Source organism: Etheostoma spectabile, chromosome 15 (genome assembly GCF_008692095.1).
Source record: "Etheostoma spectabile isolate EspeVRDwgs_2016 chromosome 15, UIUC_Espe_1.0, whole genome shotgun sequence".
Lineage (NCBI taxonomy): Eukaryota > Metazoa > Chordata > Actinopteri > Perciformes > Percidae > Etheostoma > Etheostoma spectabile.
This window is the reverse complement of record NC_045747.1, coordinates 23978825-23992712: the sequence shown is the minus strand read 5'-3', so window position 1 is coordinate 23992712 and position 13888 is coordinate 23978825. Positions and strand designations below refer to the sequence as shown.

The following is a 13888-nucleotide window of genomic DNA, read 5'->3' as shown; positions in this document are numbered from 1 at the left end:
TTTGTTGATTAAAAGAAAGAAAAATGCTTTCCTTCCATTGGTTTTGCAGCAGAAAGTGGGTGGGGGTCCATGCCGTTTCAACTGAAGTCTACAATATCGATATTGTGATATGAGACTAGATATTTTAGATTTTGGATATCATAATATCGTGATATGACACAAATGTCTTTTCCTGGTTTTATAGGTTGCATTACAGTAAAGTGAAGTCATTTTCTGAACTCACCAGACTGTTGTAGCTGTTCTTTCCATTTGCCTTTTCCCCACTTAGACATCACGTCCACATTACTGATGATTATTTATCTAAAATCTAAGTGTGAAGATATTTCGGTAAAGCACCAATTGTCAACCCTAGATTATCGCCGCAATATCGATGTCAAGGTATTTGGTCGAGATATCCGATTTTCTACCTATTGCCCGGCCCTATATCCAAATCTCTTAAAGCTTAGCTTGTCTTCCAAGAATCAAGGGGAAAAACCCAGATTGGCTCCCGGAAATCCTATAACCATTTTTGGTCCCGCCAAGGCTGAAAGGCTGAAAGGACACACAAGCTGGCATTTGCAACCCATGAGAGACACAAGGGCTTGTCAGTTCGTGCACACTGATTCCAAACAGATGGCTTTGTCAGCTACATTAGGTCCATTTCAAAACACTCAGGCACAGTGTGTGCACGGCGTGAAATGTTTAGAGCATTAAATTGCCTAATCTGAAGAGAATTGCTGGTCAAGCAACATCAGACCCATCGGCCGGTCAGCTGTCCCACTGTGGCCCAAGCAACCAAAACACACAAAAGGATCTGTAGGAGAAGAACTACTTCAACAGGCTGCAGTCCTCCCATTTAAAAACAATAGCTGGAGATAGAACAGAGTAGCGTGGAAGTGGAGTGGGAGTCTGGCGCCGGTGTCTCCTCGGTCTGCCAGATCTGTTTCTCTACATTTTTGAATGTAGTTGACTTTGCAAAAATGTGTTTGTTGGCCTTCACAAATGTGTCTCCGAGTAGTGTGGTTGCAGCTTCCAAGCAGCGACCCACTCCAAATTCCCTGCAATCCTGAATGATGAGCTACACAGTAACTGAGAACAATGAGAGACACACACACACACACACACACAAAGTCTCTCTCTCTCTCTCTCACACACCCAAACACACAGTCTCTCTCACACACACACAGTCACACACAGTCTCTCTCACACACACAGTCACACAGTCTCTCACACACACCCAAACACACAGTCTCTCTCACACACACACAGTCACACAGTCTCTCTCACACACAGTCACACACAGTCTCTCTCACACACACACACAGTCTCTCACACACACACACACACACACACAGTCACACACAGTCTCTCTTACACACACACACACAGTCTCTCTCACACACACAGTCACACACAGTCTCTCTCACACACACAGTCACACACAGTCTCTCTCACACACACAGTCACACACAGTCTCTCTCACACACACACAGTCACACAAAGTCTCTCTCACACACACACACAGTCTCTCTCACACACACACACAGTCACACAAAGTCTCACACACACACACACCACCACACACACACACACACACACACACACACACACAACACACACACACACACACACACACACACACACACACACACACCACACACACACACACACACAACACACACACACACACACACACACACACACACACACACACACACACACACACCACACAACACACACACACACACACACCAGTCTCTCTCACACACACACACACGTTTGTACTGGGTTTAATGCTGTTCTTTCTCATATTCCATTACTTGACATTTTAATGTTATCTCATTCAGGGTGCCCTTTTGTGTTTTTACATCATGTTTATTAAAAGGATTTTGTGTTGCATTGCTTTAAAGGGTAATGCTGTTTTTGTCAGCTGTTGTTGTTATGTTAATTACACTTAAAAGGCCTCAGGCAGTTAGCTAATGATGGGCAAGCCAGCTCTGCAAGGTGAGATCATCCTCCGAGGCATCATCCCTTCCTAATACCCACACTGGGACACACGCAAAGTGTGTTTGTGTGTGTGTTTATCCCTGACACACAACAGTGTTCGAGCCTTCACTGTCAATAACTGGAAGGCATCCAGCTCCGCTGAGGAATCTAAGCTTTTCTTACTGTCTAGACATTAAAATGCTATACTTGAATAATCAGGTCATCAGCATATTTAAAAACAGAAAACTGCTACTTTGACCCAATTTTTGCACAAAGTACAATCTACCAGTGTGTGTGTGTGTGTGTAGGTCTAAACATGCCCATTTATAATACAGCAGGAGCTTACATTTAAAGAACTTCGAACAGGAAAATATCCCATTTCTGAATCTTAAAAACAATTAAACAAAGAGTTTCATTATGCACATTAAAATTAAGAAGCCGCAGCTCGGGTTACTGAGCTAAATGTGAAGTCAGGGCTATGCAATTAATCAAAATGTTCGTCGCAATTTCGATTTTGGTCACAAAAACAATGTAATAAAAAAAGAAATGTGGCACATTACGTTTTGCAAATTACTCTTATTTTGTCTGGAGTTCTTAACGACGCGCAAACTTTCGCCTCCTACCGAAGGCTAAACTCACTCAGCCAACATTTAAACATATTTTTGATATTATTTATTTTAAGGGGAATTAAAAAAAAAAAAAAAATCACAGTGGGAAATTTCACAGTTCAAGGTATTTTTCCCTGTTGGTCCATTTAACCGTTTTCCAAAAGTCAACGAGTAATCGTGTGAAATAATCGTGATTTCAAAGTCATTGTGATGAATTTGCTCTCTGGGTCACATGTCCTGTCGGTGAGAAACAAGAGACTCTTTACCTTCTCTACACGGAAGCCGAAATCAAAGTGCACCTGCTCGTTTGTTCACCTTCAGCAAACCAATTCAATTTCAATTCAATTTAAATAGCGCTAAATCCCAACCACAGTTATCTCGTTGCGCTTTTCATAGCGCAAGACTCGGGGAAAGGGAAGAAGTCGAGTTTGTAACATGCATTAATGGGATGAAGTTGCATACAGCTGGAGAGAAGGAGGAAGAGAGGTGCTCAGTGCATCATGGGAAGTCCCCCAGCAGTCGAGGCCTAAAGCGGCGTAACTAAGGGATGGTTCAGGACTCTCCTGAGCCAGCCCTAACTATAGGCTTCATCAAAGAGGAAAGCCTACTCTTACATGTGGACACGGTGTCTGCCTCCTGGACCCAAACTGGAACCAGGTTCCACAGGAGAGGAGCCTGATAACTGAACGCTCTGGCTCCCTGGACCCAAACTGGAACCAGGTTCCACAGGAGAGGAGCCTGATAGCTGAACGCTCTGGCTCCCTGGACCCAGACTGGAACCAGGTTCCACAGGAGAGGAGCCTGATAGCTGAACGCTCTGGCTCCCTGGACCCAAACTGGAACCTGGTTCCACAGGAGAGGAGCCTGATAGCTGAACGCTCTGGCTCCCTGGACCCAGACTGGAACCAGGTTCCACAGGAGAGGAACCTGATAGCTGAACGCTCTGGCTCCCTGGGCCCAGACTGGAACCAGGTTCCACAGGAGAAGAGCCTGATAGCTGAACGCTCTGGCTCCCTGGACCCAGACTGGAACCAGGTTCCACAGGAGAGGAGCCTGATAACTGAACGCTCTGGCTCCCTGGGCCCAAACTGGACCCTGGTTCCACAGGAGATGAGCCTGATTACTGAACGCTCTGGCTCCCTGGACCCAAACTGGAACCTGGTTCCACAGGAGAGGAGCCTGATAACTGAACGCTCTGGCTCCCTGGACCCAAACTGGAACCAGGTTCCACAGGAGAGGAGCCTGATAGCTCTGGCTCCCATTCTACTTTTAGAGACACGAGGAACCACAAGTAACCCTGCATTCTGGGAGCGCTCTGGTGGGGTTGTAAGGTACTATGAGCTCTTTAGGATAAGATGGTGCCTGACCATGAAGAGCTTTGTAGGTGAGAAGAAGGATTTTAAATTCTATTCTGGATTTTACAGGAAGCCAATGCAGAGAAGCCACCAACGGCCTGAAGCCATGCAGGAATCACTGTGGTAGAAAAGTCGACTGTGCTTTCACAGAGCACAACGGTGTACACACCGACGAGTGCATTCTGTGAGCCTTTTTCTATCCTCGGGGCCTACTCTAAATAGCAGTCAAAGAGAGGGATTGTGGGGGAAGGAGGCAGCGGGGGCGGGGCGGCAGAGACGGTAGAAAAGATGCAAAAAGAAAGTGAGCTTTTGTGGCCGATGTAGCACTCCACTGGTGCTGCAACGGACCGGTACAAGCCAGATAGAATCATCCGAGACATAACCAACGTCTCCGTAGGACAATAGAGCGTCCGAGCAGAGACGTCAGTGGCGGCGAGGCTTTTGGTTTTTAAGGCTTTGTTTTAAGGAGCCGTCATTGGCCTCTGACCCTGTAATTGACTTGCTTTTATCTCTACAGGCAGCAAACCCACGTGACTGCGCTGTGGGGGGTTGCTCTTTGACACCGCTAACGAACCATCCTCTGGTCTCCGACACGGCCGGAGGGGGGGGGGGGGGGGGGGGGGGGCGTTTAACGGACATCCACACGGAAACGTTTTTTGGTGCAAACGCACACGTTTTGCATTGGTTTTTGGACCGATCGTCCAAACGAATCCTGTAAAACGCACTTTTTTTGTAACCTGGTCCCAGGGTGAAAAAAATTTGAAAACGCCACCCTTGTGTCTCCAATTGGACGGCGAAGCCGCATACTTATGTATCGATGATGTCGTTGCCACAACCCTCGACCTTTGGCCTTCGACCTATTATCCCGCAACGACATCTCATAACAACAACAACAAAAACAACAATGGCGGACTATGTGCTTGTGTTCCTGCTGGAGAAGATATTGAGCCTATTAGGGTTACTGGGACAGACTATTCTGTCTGTTTGTATACAGCGTGCAAGCTTTAAGCTCCGCCTCCTCTTCTGTTTGTTGGTGAATTTCTGCAGCAGAACCAGCGCCACCTATGGGCCGGAGTAGCGTATTAAGTCATTTACAAATGGATCCATTTGGGGCGCCCAGATAGAGGTTTACTCCTGGACGCAGAGGGCCCGGGTTGGACTCCGACCTGCAGCCCTTTGCTGCATGTCACCCCCCCCCCCCCCCTTCTCTCTACCCTTGTGTGTGTGTTCAGCTGTCAAAAATAAAGGCCGAAAATGCCCAAAAAATAATCTTAAAAAAAGACAAATGGATCCTTTTGGACGCAAATATTCATGAACAAATGCCAGGGAAGACGGGGAAAAAGACGTGGACGTGGCCCTTTAAAGCACATCTCATGGTTAGAGCTGCAACAGTTAATCATTTCATTGTTTAGTGGTCAACTGGTAAATTAACAGACAACTAATTTGATAATCAATTAATCGGCTTGAGTCGTTTTTATGGAAAGATTAGATTATTAGATTGTTAAATATGAATATTATCTAGTTTAATATCTAGTCTATATCTACTATAATATCTAGTTTCTTCTCTCCTCTGTGACAGTAGGCTGAATATATTTGAGTTGTGGACAAAACGAGACATTGAAGACGTCGTCTTGGGCTTTTTTGGGGAAACACCGATCCACATTTTTCTCCATTTACCTTAAAACTTATATATTGCTTTATCAACAAAAGACGACAAAGTCCAGCCACCTGTGATTGGTTAAACGTTGTTTCCTTTGCTGACTGATATGATCCAATTTATATAAAACAATCAAACCCTAAGAGAGTAAAATGTGATTTTTGTCGTGCTTTTCACAATAAAATTCCTCTCATAATGTCTGTGTAATACAGTTATTATCCTAGATTGGAGAACAATCATCAAGAGCATGATTATGTTTCTTTTTGACTTATCCATATCTATATATTGGACATCAGTCTGACCTTTTAGTTCTTCCTCTTGTTATCGTGTAGACGGCTCCAACCTTCGAGACGCACAACTCTGCAAGATTTAGCACTGCTTCAATAATTTACTGCTCTCTGGATCACGGCACCGCTGCACATGGGCGAGGGGGCTGATGCAAGCGGCCTCAGATCTGACGCAGTTTTACTTGTGACTGAGACAAAAAGGACTGAATGGTGTGTGTGTGTGTGTGTGTGTGTGTGTGTGTGTGTGTGTGTGTGTGTGTGTGTTCAAGACGCCACATGCTGGCATGAGGCCTGACCGTACGTACACACCGCCACCGACTTGAGCTGCGTAAAAGCTCTGGCCGCCCCGCCAAGGACGCTTGTCAAAAAGTACGGGGACGCTTAGCGACGCGTTGGCCGCTCTGACGTGGCGGCGATCTCTGTTCGACCGGGAGAAGCTCACGTAGCCACGGCCAATACACTGACACTAGAAACCTTTATACATTACATATATAATGTAATACACTGACACTAGAAACCTTTATACATTACATATATAATGTAATACACTGACACTAGAAACCTTTATACATTACATATATAATGTAATACACTGACACTAGAAACCTTTATACATTACATATATAATGACAGAAGTTGTATTAATTGGTCGCAACGGAGTCTGTTAGCAGTTAGCTCGCTCGTTAGCCGCTGAGATGTAGCGGCGTGCAGGCAGAGCGAGCAGCCGCCGGACTGATCTAGTGACCCAGACTAACCTAGTGATCCAGACTAACCTAGTGATCCAGACTAACCTAGTGACCCAGACTAACCTAGTAATCCAGACTAACCTACTGACCCAGACTAACCTAGGGACCCAGACTAACCTAGTGACCCAGACTAACCTAGTGTTCCAGACTAACCTAGTGACCCAGACTAACCTAGTGTTCCAGACTAACCTAGTGACCCAGACTAACCTAGGGACCCAGACTAACCTAGGGACCCAGACTAACCTAGGGACCCAGACTAACCTAGTGACCCAGACTAACCTAGTGACCCAGACTAACCTAGGGACCCAGACTAACCTAGTGACCCAGACTAACCTAGGGACCCAGACTAACCTAGTGACCCGTGCCGGACTTCACTGTGAGCGGATGTGACCGGCAGGTAGCGTTAACTTGTGCCTATGTACAAACAACGTTATATTATAAACGAAAGGTAACCCAGCAACGGCGATTATGAGCTTGTCCTCAGAATTGATGTTTTGGTAGGAACCAAAGTTCACATCGTATGTTTCTCCGGGACCAGCCAGCGTGAAGGACGTCTATATTCCGATTGGCGGCTGGCGTTAGCCACTGCACCGCGTCATAGCTCATTACCATAAAGTTGAAAAATTTCAACTTTCTGATTGACGCTCAAAACGCGACGCCGACAGATTTGCCGCTTGTTGCCGCTGAGAGAAGCTTCCATTGAAAATGACTTCCGGTAACTTTAGACGCTCAAGTCGGTGGCGGTGTGAACGTACGGTAAGACTATTTAGTCTGAGCAGAAATAGTACGTTTTTAAATTTCGTTTTAAGGAGCAGAACAGTCAGCAACTAAAGATTAGGCCTGTTTCATTGTGGATTTATCCTTCAATTATTTTCTTGATTATTAGTTAGATTATAAGATGGATTAGTTGTTTGGTCTCTAAAATGTCAGAAAATGGTTCTTAAAGTGCCCATATTAAGAAAATAAAAATCTATTTTTCTGGGATTTGGGGGTTATTTTGTGTCTCTGGTGCTTCCACACACACACACACACTTTGAGAAAAAAAACACCCATGCTGTTTTGAGTGAGATCCGGTTTCTGAATGTCCTCGGATCTGGTTTCTGAATGTCCTCGGATCTGGTTTCTGAATGTCCTCTGATCCGGTTTCTGAATGTCCTCTGTCTTCAGTCTCCGGGTGAGATGTCCAACATCTGCACGGCTTTCTACGTCCCTAGAGACGAGGTGGCTAACTGTAGCATGCTAGCTCGTTCAATGGCAAAACACTGCTCCAACAGCCACTAGTTGACCATAATCTCCAAAAGAACTACTTCCTGTCCCTGTTCTACTTCCTGTCCCTGTTCTGCTTCCTGTCCCTGTTGTGTCCCTGGCCTAGAAGAAGTCTCCCAGCTGATCCTGCTTTGGACTGACCAAAGCTGGAGAAAGAGTTATCAGCTGATGGATCTTACCGAGCTACTGAGCATGTGCAGCTCCCAACAAAGATAGGATAGTAGGGAGATGTCTCACTCTGGAGATAAAACAGAGACCTGAACACACAGGGTGGAAACAGGATCTGCAGCAATGTGCAGTACAACAACATTATGGTTTTTGAAAATTAAGCAATGTAAAACTATTCTGGTACAACCTCAAAATACAATTATGAACCTGGACATGAGCATTATATCAGCACTTTAAATATCTTGTTTTGTCCACAACTCAAACATATTCAGTTAACTGTCACAGAGGAGATAAGAAACCAGTTTCTTCAATGTGAATGCCAAAAAGAAAGATTTAACGTTGTAAGTTGATGGGTTAGCACCCACTGATATGACGTGTCAGAAATACAACACTGTTACAGAATCAGCAACTAAAAAAGGTGGGAGTAAGACCAGCATAACATTACTCCTAAAAGGTGTGGAGGAAGATGAGTGCTACAGGGGCTGTCAGACAGACAGACAGACAGACAGACATCTTTACGCCTCAGAGAACTGGATCAAAAGTAAAAGGTATGCAGCTAAGACGCCACACTGATGAATGTTTAATTTACTCTCAGCCGAATCTTGGCAGAACACCAGCGAAGACTAACAGCTGCAACAGCCACCATCAGTCACAGACACACACGGTCTGAACAGGTAGAGCACAAGAAAATAAGAGTTATCTCCACAGCCGATGAAGCCATTTGTATTAAGACTGTGCTCTGTCAAATAAACTTAATGGCTATAAAGTAAGCCTTCTCTTTAAGGACTCTGTGTTGAGAAGTTACGTAACAGCAGTCCAGGATTACAGCAAAATCAATCAATCTCTCTCTCTCTCTCTCTCTCTCTCTCTCTCTCTCTCTCTCAGAAATGCTGTGAGTTAGTTTTGTGTCGTGTGGGAGTCGGATGAAGGGTGCTGAGGGTACATGACACCCAGATGAATCCAGCTGGGGCTTACCGGCGCTGCCTCGATGCTAATCACAGCTCACACATTCCCCAAACACTCCCGACCTGAGGTCAGGATCCCGCCTCTGTCCTGCACACAAATAAACTCCAAACAAAGCCCGCGGCTCTGCAGGGCGTTCCCCCGAGACTGTGGGAGGGATGAGGGAGCAGGGGGGGGAGAGAGGATGAGGGGAGGGAGGGAGCAACCAAGAGACACAACAAAGTAGGTTTCCATCGAAATGTTGAACAAAGCTGTGAGCAAATGTCAAAACATTGGGCCAATTATGCAACCAAGTGTCCTTTTTTTACATCAGGATGGACAGTGATTTATGATATTTACAGACCAAAGTTGTGTATGCATCTTCACTAGTGTATTAAAAGCCCTGTGATTTACTACAGTGTTGTATTCTAACGTCTTGTTAGGAGAATATTAACTGAAACAAAACATCCCTTCAGGCGTTACACAGCCCTGTTGACCTTCACCAATATTATAGGACACCTGCATGAAGCCTTAGAGGCACTGAAGCCCTCGCTGCTGCTCTTTGATTGCTAGCAGCGTGTGCTGATAATTAAAGGTAACGCAGATCAATATTTCATCTACTCAGATCTTCTTTCATCTGCACCACGGCCGCCGGACAGCATTTTTCTGACATTTCCAATCAGATGGATGGAAACTTACTTCGGTATGAAGACAAATACATAAATCTGGGAAGAGAAATGTGGCGTTTAGTTATCCAGACCTACCTCTTGCACACAGCGGGGCCACAACAAATACACCTGAATGTCAGGTGAACTCCTTAAAAAAAAGGTGTATAGACCAGTCATTCCTGTCAATTGACTTCCAGTGAGTCAATGAGCTGCTGGGATGCTCAATAAGACAAACTGAGGCAGAGCAAAGGACCCGCTGGGGGGGAAAACAAGCCTTTTTTCTTCTTACTCTTACTTGGCTGCTGGCACGTAAGAGCGACAGATTGTGCGACAGACACCTGGATCACAGAAACATGTGACCAGAAAGGCTGGCACTAATCCTGAGGACTCTTTACAGCGTCACACTTAAGAAGTGAAAACTTACAGGACAGGATTACAGGACTATTACAAAATACACCTCTTTGTTACTTACATTCTCTCACTGTAACAAGACAACAAATCAGCAAAAGGGCGAGTACGACTGCCGCAAAAATTGGCAGCAATGCCAATTCGGTCACAGTTTCGGGCTGTGCATTGTGTTCACACCACCCCCCTTCCTTCCTACAAACACCAAACAAGCTGATGCACACAAAACACACATACAAACACTCAAAACGCTGTCCTTCCCATGGTGCACCCTGGCGCGGAGAAAATCGGCCCCCTGGTGACAGGCAGATTAACACATGACAGAGCTTGTTAACCCTGGACAAAGGGAGATGCTAATCTTGTACAGTCAGCCTTGTCCTAAAACAGTACACATTACACAGCTACAGGGGGAGAGAGAGAGAGAGAGAGAGAGAAAGAGAGAGAGAGAGCCCAAGAAAGACAAGAAAGAACAAGGGGACACGCAGCAGTAGCAGAGGCCTCAGTATGTCCCAGAAACGAGACAATACCATGTGGGAGGCAGGGCGAGAGGGGTCCATCAGCCCCAAAACAGAGACGCCAGACTACAAACAACGGCGAGGGCCCTGCTGCAGCCTGGCTGCGCTCCACCGCCTGCAGGGACGCCAGCAGGGCGGCGCAGGGCTCTACTGGGTGGATATTGATTGCAGAAGAGAAAGTGGGGAGCCAGGCTAGCAGATCCACAGATGAGAAGGAAGAGAGACAGAGAGGAGGAAGTGCATTAGTACGACAGGTTCCTCTAATGCTGTTAGCTCTCTCCCCTGGGAGATGAGAGAGATAGGAGTGACAATAAAGGGGATAAAGGCAGGGGGGGGGCAGAGAGAGTGGGCGAGCATTAATCAGCAAGTCAGGGGACCCAACAGAGAAACTAAGGCTAATTTGTAACTTGAAGAGCTCCTGGATCATCTCCATGATGCGCCGTCTGTGCACAAACAAGCTCCTCTTTGGGGGTAAATGAGATCAGGCCGGCCCCCGGACCAGCTGGTGGCTTGGATCAATGACACCAGAAAGAGCAGATATAGAGATGGAGGAGGAGGACAGACCGGGCCGAGACATCTGGACAGGATGGCAGAAAACACACCCGAGAGGCTTTGGCGTTCTCTCGAGATTTTGCCCGGGGTAACGGGACACACTCGCGCAAAAGGACAAGTGGAATGAGCGTGTCCATAAGAGGATTATGTCCTCCTGTTTGAAGTGGAACGAGGCCCGTTCCCGGTGGAATCTGATCCTTCGCGGGACAGCAGACAGGACGGATGGTTGACCAGATCAGCACCGACTTACTAAAGCTTTCGAAGAACAAACCAGAACCAGAAGACAGACCTAGGGACCTGTGGTTCATGCAGAGGTTTTAGGGGCCCTTCCTCAAGAAAATGTTCCGGTTTTTAAATTAAAGAAAATGCAATTACACATCATTTTTTACCATTATTATTATTGCCATATCGGTTTCTTAAATGTTGTAAAAGCTGGAGCAGATCATAAATAAATTAACATAAAAATCAAAACCCTGACCCCTCTTAGGATTTCCATGTTTAAACCCCCCCCCCCCAAAAACACTTGCTGGAGAAACTGTGGTAGGGTGGGAGACCATACCCACATATTCTGGGACTGTCCAGTGATACAGACATACTGGAAAGACATTAAAGAGGAAGTGGACAAAATCTTCAAGATGGATTTCCCCTTGAACCAATTTGGTTTCCTTATTGGAGATAATACCTGAAGACTTGCTCTCTAAGGACCAAAGCTACATATCTTGTTAATGACCGCAAGAAAAATGATTACTATTAATTGGATGAGGCCTGGCCCCTCCCCCTACAGTAGCCCAGTGGAAACAAAAAATTAAACAGGTCCACACAATGTAAAATATGACTATTTTAAAGCTGAAGGTACCTGTGTTTGTGAGAAGATGGACTCCTGTCACTCTAGGCCTTGATTTAGAATAATTTAAACATACTGATGTGCAACGGTGTATTTATCCTGCATCTATGTAGTCAATATGGTTGTTGAACGAAGCTCAACACAGGGTGACCCTTTTATTTATTTATTTATTTTGTTGATTAGAAAGGAAAAAAAAAAAGTTTAAGTGTACTGTATTGTGTTGTGTTGCTAAAATTGCCTGTAATGTTCAATTTGGGCAATAGAGTAAAAAAAAAAAAAAAACTTGCAAAACAAGTCCACTGGGGAATATCTACCACCATTAGATTTGAGAAATATCATTAGTTACATTCCATCCGGGTTAGGTGGTGCCCAAAACAGCTTGGCTTTATAATAAAAAAAGGTAGGGAACACACCGCACAGCAGGCATCAAAACACACCACCACGTCTGCCAACTAACCGCCAGAAACTCCTTTCACCACATCCACAACAACCATAAACATCCATTAAGCTCTTAACGCTCTGTGACAGCTGACTCGTGCATCGAGGCCAGATCTGAATGTCCCCAGGAGAAATGTATTTGACGGAGAAATTAAATCGGCCCCTTAGAGCCTGCCAGTCTCCTTTTTGTCAACACCAGTGTGTGGCACAGATGCCAATCATTCCACACGTGGCTGCGGTGAGGATCGGCCCGGTAGCACTGCGCCGGTGCAGCAGCGTCACTGTAGAGGAGGACAAACATCTGTGAGCCAAGGGTGGTAAAGCCCAGCATGTTTCCCTGGATCAGGGAGGCTCCAAAATCATGGAAGCAGCCGTCGCCATGGTCCCGCTACACGTTCTGCCATGTTACATCCTGCTACGCTGTGCGGTGCCCTGCTACGCCCTGCTACGCCCTGCTACGCTGTGCGGTGCCCTGCTACGTCCTGCTACGCCCTGCTACGTCCTGCTACGCTGTGCTGTGCCCTGCTACGCCCTGCTACGCTGTGCGGTGCCCTGCTACGCCCTGCTATGCTGTGCGGTGCCCTGCTACGCCCTGCTACGCTGTGCGGTGCCCTGCTACGCCCTGCTATGCTGTGCGGTGCCCTGCTACGTCCTGCTATGCTGTGCGGTGCCCTGCTACGTCCTGCTACGCTGTGCGGTGCCCTGCTACGCCCTGCTATGCTGTGCGGTGCCCTGCTACGTCCTGCTATGCTGTGCGGTGCCCTGCTACGCTGTGCGGTGCCCTGCTACGCCCTGCTACGCTGTGCGGTGCCCTGCTAAGTCCTGCTACGCCTTGTAATGCCCCACAGTGCCCTGCTATGCCATGAACTACTACAAACTACTATTTTTTGTGACTGTTATTGCCACTCTTCATTTTAATCCCAACCGGTCGTCAGACACCGCCTACCAAGTGCCTGGGTCTGGGTCTGGGCCTGGGTCTGGGTCTGTCCCTGTCCCAGGTTTCTGCCTAAAAGGAAGTTTTTCCTCTCCACTGTGGCCCTGTTGCTTGCTCTGGAGGAAACTACTAGAACTGTTGGGTCCTTGTAAATTCTGGAGTGTGGTCTAGACCTGCTCTATCTGTAAAGGGTCTCCAGATAACTCTTGTTATGAACTGATAACCACAAATAAAATTGAAATTGAATTAAAGCGAACCTAGCGACAGACCACCGTTGCGTCACACCAAACAACCGCGGCACCGCAAACCCATTGTGCCGTGCAAAATGTTGGTCTGGAAGCCTAGCAACAAGGCCCTTGAACCAGGTCCATCATCCATCCTCCCACCGGAGGAATTCACAGCAAATTACTGCAGCTGCCGGCAAACCCGGCCTCCAAACCGCACCGCCAGTTGCCAACTGCGTGCCCCGACAACTGTGACAACCGAGGCCGCCATCGGGACTATCTCGGCTTCATCTCCACGGTGCAAAGAGCCTGTG

At 46.7% G+C, this 13888-nt stretch overlaps 1 protein-coding gene across 3 annotated transcripts in view; it reads right to left on the bottom strand.

Moving 5' to 3' along the window:
* The window catches only part of prr36b (proline rich 36b), a 47510-nt gene that overhangs the window by 30228 nt on the left and 3394 nt on the right, over positions 1-13888 (bottom strand). Inside the window, exon 2 of one of the 3 annotated variants that reach the window (XM_032537310.1) lies at positions 1732-1735. The exons of 1 other annotated variant lie outside the window; for it this stretch is intronic. The gene's annotated coding sequence lies outside the window, so the exon portion shown is untranslated. Of the gene's footprint in view, positions 1-1731; positions 1736-9758; positions 10001-13888 lie in introns of those variants that run through there. One more of the 3 variants, XM_032537311.1, reaches the window with a different exon arrangement.